Source organism: Phyllostomus hastatus, unplaced genomic scaffold (assembly GCF_019186645.2).
Source record: "Phyllostomus hastatus isolate PE091 unplaced genomic scaffold, TTU_PhHast_1.1 phas_scaffold_585, whole genome shotgun sequence".
In the NCBI taxonomy this organism is placed as follows: domain Eukaryota; kingdom Metazoa; phylum Chordata; class Mammalia; order Chiroptera; family Phyllostomidae; genus Phyllostomus; species Phyllostomus hastatus.
Window position 1 is genome coordinate 9,622,761 of NW_025334037.1, and position 6,000 is coordinate 9,628,760.

The following is a 6,000-nucleotide window of genomic DNA, read 5'->3' on the forward strand; positions in this document are numbered from 1 at the left end:
AATGAATGCATATAACTCCTACAAGGTTCTAGATGCACACCAGGCCCTCAGCTTCCATTATCTCAAGTCCTCAGAACAACCCTGTGCAATAGTTATCATCATTCCCACTTTACGGATGGACAGACTGAGGGTCAGAGAAGTGACGCAACCCTTTCCCTACCAGTCATTCATTAGTGGTGAATTCAGGAGTCACTCCCTGGTCTGCCTGACTCCAGCCCCAGTCTTCTCTCCCCTTCACTCTGCCCTGTCGGGGAGGAAACAGGGTGGAAGGAGCAGTGATGAGGGGTCTGCCAATATTCCTTCTTGAGGAGAAAAGAGAAGAAAATGGGGTTGTGGAGAGCGGACAGGATTGAAAGTTCAGAGCAAAGGGTCAAAGGCAAGGAAAGAGCTAAAGTGGTCGCAGTAGTGTTCTAGACACCTGTCTTCCACAACTCAGCAGCAGGAAGTCAGCCTTGCAGGCCAAGGCACCTTCGAAGACTGGGTTCTCCATCTCCAAACCCAACCCTCACGGTCTGCCCCCACCCTTGGGAAGGACAGAGCTGCTCACAAGCTAATGATTCTGAATGGGAATTCATTCAACATCCCAAAGTTCGAAATGATGGTGTTTGTGGCATCGAAGAAGCCAGGGTGGTGGTTGTTGACAGTGTCTGGTACAGCCTCAGGGAGGCTAGCTGTGTCAGATTCGCAGCTGACACATGTCCAGACTGCCCTGAGGAGAAAATCCTGATAAATTCATCAGTGAATGTCTAAAATTCTTGTGCAATGTGGAGCTTCAAGAAAGTTGCCAGGCAATTAAAAAAAAATTTAATGGTGTCTTGCCCCACTGTTTGTAAAACAGCATCTTTTTAAGCCAAAAAAATAAAAGAAAATCCTTGTATATTTTGTTTTTTTCCACTCGTCAAGCTCTGGGGCTTTATTTGCCCTGGGTTTGGAGAATGAGCGGAAATCAACACAGCTGTTTATGTTTAGTGGCTTCAAATGATCTCAGGGCACAAAAGATCCTCATGGGTGTCTGCTTTGTTGACAGTTTTTAGACCAGCTTTGAGCTCAGCCAAGGGGTAGTGTGAACTAGAATTGCCTTTCACACACACCCGGCAGGGTTCATCTCAGGCATCCTGGGGCCCTCTTTCCTCCTGTCTCGTCTCTTTCTGCAGGACAGGGACTCAGTCTTCAGGCTGTCGAGACAGCTCTGTAGACGAGAACTGACTTCCTACTCCTCTCCTCAGGGGTGGTCTTGGCACTTGTGTAGAGAAGGATACTGAGCAGCGCTGCTTCTCGGGAAGGAAGGGAGCGCAGGCGGGCTCTCCGGACTAGCGGTTCCTGCTTGGCGGTGACTTTGTTACACACACGTAGGTAAAGCTGGATTTTCACCTCTGGTAGCGAATGAAGGGTTGGTCTGTCTGACTGGGAGACGGCTCAGCGCTCTGACCTGAAAAGGGGGGGGTGGGGTGGGGGGGTGCCCCGAGGTGGAGGTGCGCTCGCTAACTTCCATGCCACCAACAGTTGGCACAGGGCTTGGTTCGCTGGAGGGCTTAATAAGTGTTCCCAAATAATTAAAAGGTTGAAAAATACAGAAAATCCCATGGAAAGGTAATTTAACCATCTATAATTCCAACCCTTGAAAGCAAGGATGCAAAATAAAAAGAAATGACGTGTTCCCTATCTTGCCCCTCAGGAGTAACTGCTGTTAACAGTTTGGTGTGATTCCTTCCTTCCCATTCCTTCTCTTTATAAACATTTATTTATACATATGTAAGCCATAAATACATGAGCACATTTATCAGTAGCCAAACATAGATGTAAACATTAAGATAAATATACTCCACTAAGAATTGAAATTTAAAAAACAATGACAAAATGAATCCTGAGTTCTAAACGATTTTTTTAAAGTTATCCGTCCTTGAGATTTTTCACAGCAGTACACCCTTCGATGAGCACAGACCTCTGAGAGGTAACTCTGTCCAAGCCGTCCTCTGAGAGCCCCACACCCTGGGCACCTGTGGCCTCCCGTGGGTCAGACACGGGCCCGGAGTGCCTCTCCCAGCCCTTCCCAGCCTCTCCCAGCGGCCGCTCACCAGGCTCTGTGCTGGTGGCAGAGCCAGAGGGTAGGCAGGAGGGCTCTTAGAATGACAGCAGCAACCAAAAGAGAAGATGCAGCAGACTGGGCGGCGGGGAGCATGTTGCTCAGAGCCCGGAGACCCCCTGGAGCAATGGTCAGGCTGCTTAATGCCATCCACAGCACTCACTGGCTTGGAGGCAGCACTTGGGCAATTACCGTGTGCTGCATTTTGGCTTCAGGGGCAGCTAGACTGGCTAAAGGTGTCTCTCAACAAAAAAGTCTTGCTCAGAGAATAAAAGAAGGCCTGAGTTTTTCCAGATTGGCTGTCATCGATTACAATTATCCAGATTATTGCCTTAATAGTCCTTAGCTCTAAAGGGTTGAGAGAGCACAGTCTCTGTAGCATGTCTTAAGGCAGTGTTTTTATTTTGCCTGCACCCAGAAAGCTTTACTAACGTACAAATGCCTGGGCCCCATTCCCAGACAGTCTGATTTAATTGGCCCAGGGTGGGGCCTGGGCAGCCTTAGTTTATTATTTCCCCGGCGACTCTAATGGACAGCCAAGGCTGGGAAGCCAAGTGTGAGGACCAGCTGATCTGGAGTCACCCAAGTGCTTGTTTAAAATGCAGACTCACAGATTTAGATGTCTAGGTCTCTCGAAGGGTCTTAAGGATCTGTTCTTTTAGGAAGCACCCCCAGTGATTCTTAGGCTTCTTGTATAAGGACCACTGGCCCAGTCACCTAGGCCTCCCAGCGGACACTAGCAAGTAGGCAGCTCGGTCTCAGAGCCTCAGGCACACAGGCCCCCATCACAGGCCTGCGCTCCATGTCTTGCCTTGAGGTAAAGACCACTGTCATTCACAACCAGGGTGGTTCCTGAACCTTTCTGACTCTTTCTTCAACTGTAAAAATGGAGCAATTGCAATGATGTGTAATAAGGCTAATCCCAACAGGAAGCCGTCATTGTCATTTCTACTGTTATTGGTACCATGGTTGTATCTTTGACAGCATACCATGACCACGAGGGCCTAGCGTTCAGAGTTCAGGCTCTGGAGTCCAAGCGCTTGGGTTCCAGCCCTGCTTTTTCACTTACTTAGCTGTGGATGCTTAAGTAAGATGCCGAATCCTCTCTGGGCCTCGGTTTTCTCTTCTGTAAAATGAAAATGATACTACTTATACACGCTTTAGGATTCTTGTGAGAGTTAAAGGTGAGGTATGTATAATGCTTACCATAGTTCCTGGCACACAGTAAGAATAACTTCATAAATTATAGTTCTTACCAGCGCCATCATTATTACTGGGTTTACTTGTTGGGTCTAATATGTGGAAAGAAGAATGGATAATACGAAACAAGCAATATAATTTTTAAAAGGATCCGTTTGAAACTCAATTAACAAGACTCCTCAATGGATAAAATTTCTTCATCTGTAATAGTAAAAAAAAAAGTGGGTAGAGAATTAAAACTAACAAGCCAAAAAAAGAAAAGAAAGAAAGAAAAGCTTGCAGGTAGGATTCAGCTAAGAATCTGGACATGTTCAGCTCAGTCCCCTTCGCCTTTGCTCTCTGCACATACAGTCTGAGATGGTGCTCTGTCCCAAATGTAGGAGGAGTTTCATGAAGTCACCAGTACCGGTGGGGCTGTAGCCAGCTACCTGAACGAGAGAATCCAGATGTTATTTTCATATTCATCTTGGTATTCATCTTGGATATACATTGTCCCTGGTTCCATCTCTTTCTCAGGAGACATTCTTATTTAAATGTGTTTGATACTTCTATTCCACATCAGATGCAAGTCCAGTTCCCTCCCGAGGGTGCTGCAAATCACTGAGTTGGACTGGGGGCGTCAGTTGGAAGGATGACGATGGAGAGGGGATACATTTTTCCTTTCCATGACCATCCCTGATTCTGTATTTCTGCCCCCATGAAACTTAGGATCTCACCCTATGCCCTGTTCCCTTCCTTCTCCAAAAATGAATCCAGATTTGAAACTGAGCTCTTTTAAAAACAATTCTTCTCCATCAAAAGAAGAATTGAGTCTCTCAAAGCCTGTGGTAGCACAGCAGGCTTTATTGCGAGTTGGGGAAAAGCAGAGGGTTTCACTTGGCTGCCTTGCTCTGCTTCTGGCCCTCCTCAGGGGTCTCTTCATGTTGCTCAGGCTACTCCACTTTGGGGGGCGCTTCACATTAAACCTCTCCCAGGAAACTGAATTTTTCTCACTTATTATAGACAACACCATAGCTTGAGCCCTGTGCTCTGGGCTGGCCTTCCCACGTCCAAATGCTCATTAATGCTATCTCTAAGATAACCTAAGATCTCAGAGACTCTTTCTCAAGTAGCCCAGAACTACTTGGCTGACTTGGAAACTTGAGACTGGCCTATTTACCTAGTGCCTGAATATGGGAGGGAGTGATATGTGATTTTTATGCCCACTGATGTGATTTATCTACACTTCCTTCCCCCACCTACAGAAGGCAAAAGTAGTCACAGTCTAAGTTTTAAATGTTTTTCTATTACATTGTTCTTATTAATATTTAGCCATTAGCTTATTGAAGATAGGTTATCCTCAAATTCTTTGTGGAATGAGGAAAGTTATAAACTTATAGAGGTAGGAGAGTGGACCCATGTCTCTTAGAGTTTCAACACTAAGAGTGGAAAGAAAAGATTCTCTCTGTTACTTTCCGGGTTTTGTTTTTTTTTTTGGCAGAAAGTTAAATTAATCACTTAGTTGCTAACCCCATGAACAGCTGATGCTTCTTCTTGCCTTGTTTATCACTGTATATTTTGCACTGCTTCTGTTAAAGTATTAGTAATACCATGTCATTCATTTCTCTGTTTGCTCCCCTGACTAGATTGTGAGTTCCTTATTTCTCAGTTGTGAAAAAGGGTGGTCCTCACAAAAACTTATTATTTGCTCCCTATCACAATGTCTGCTGCCTGACACATAGGTAACTCTCAACAATTTATTCATTCAATTAATGATTGAGTTACTCCATATCTAATTAATCAATAGTTTGCTCTATAACATTTTAATCAAGGTCATTGCCTCAATGCCTATAAACACACACATGCACACCCGCGCACCCCCCTTCACACAGACTCCCCACACTCCAGAGTCTGCAGAAGGGAGAACCCACAGTCCTCCAGAGATCACCATTGTGCATACTGACCTGCTGACAGACCCATCTGGCAGAAGGTAGATTGGAAGTAGTGGGGGTGGGGGCAGGGTGAACGGACTTTCTAAGAGCCATCCTAAAGTTCTTACCTCCACTTCTCTGCAGTCTGGAATGAGTGGGCTCTCACCTCAGCCACTGCCAAAGGGTGGGCATTCATGCCATCTCTGAGATATGTGTCCTAGTTGTCAACCATGTCCTAGAAAATTAAGGAACAGTGAGCTTTTGAAAATAAGCTATTGTGATTTTTTACTCCCAAATAAACTCATGAATGTTTCACATTTTCTATTATTTCAGAGACTTGTAACATGTCCCTGCATCTGTCATAGTGAGGGGTCTCCAAGAGGCTGTTGATTGTTTCCCCAGATCCCTGCATTTTTTTGTGATAGGCTGGCATTGAGATGTTTTAGGATCTTCACAGGACTGCCTTCTTGGCAGGTCAGGCACAGCCGGGGGGTCTTTAACGCTAATGAAGGATGGGCAGATGTCAGCTCTAAAGCCTGGGTCCCACTCAATGCACCACCACTGGATGATGTCAGGATCAGAACGGGGCAGAGGGGAGGGTGGCCGGGACAGCTGGCCCACCCTGAGCTGAGGTTGGCTCTTCCTGCATCCAGGGAGCTGTCCGAACTCTTAGGGTGATTCCGTGGTCCTGAGAGCTTTGAAAGTAAATTTCAAATTCCCCATCACTACCTGTGGCCCACGTTGAAAGTTTAGAGTCAGATAGAACAAAAAGAAGGAAAGATTGTCGAGGTTGAGATTTAAGATGGG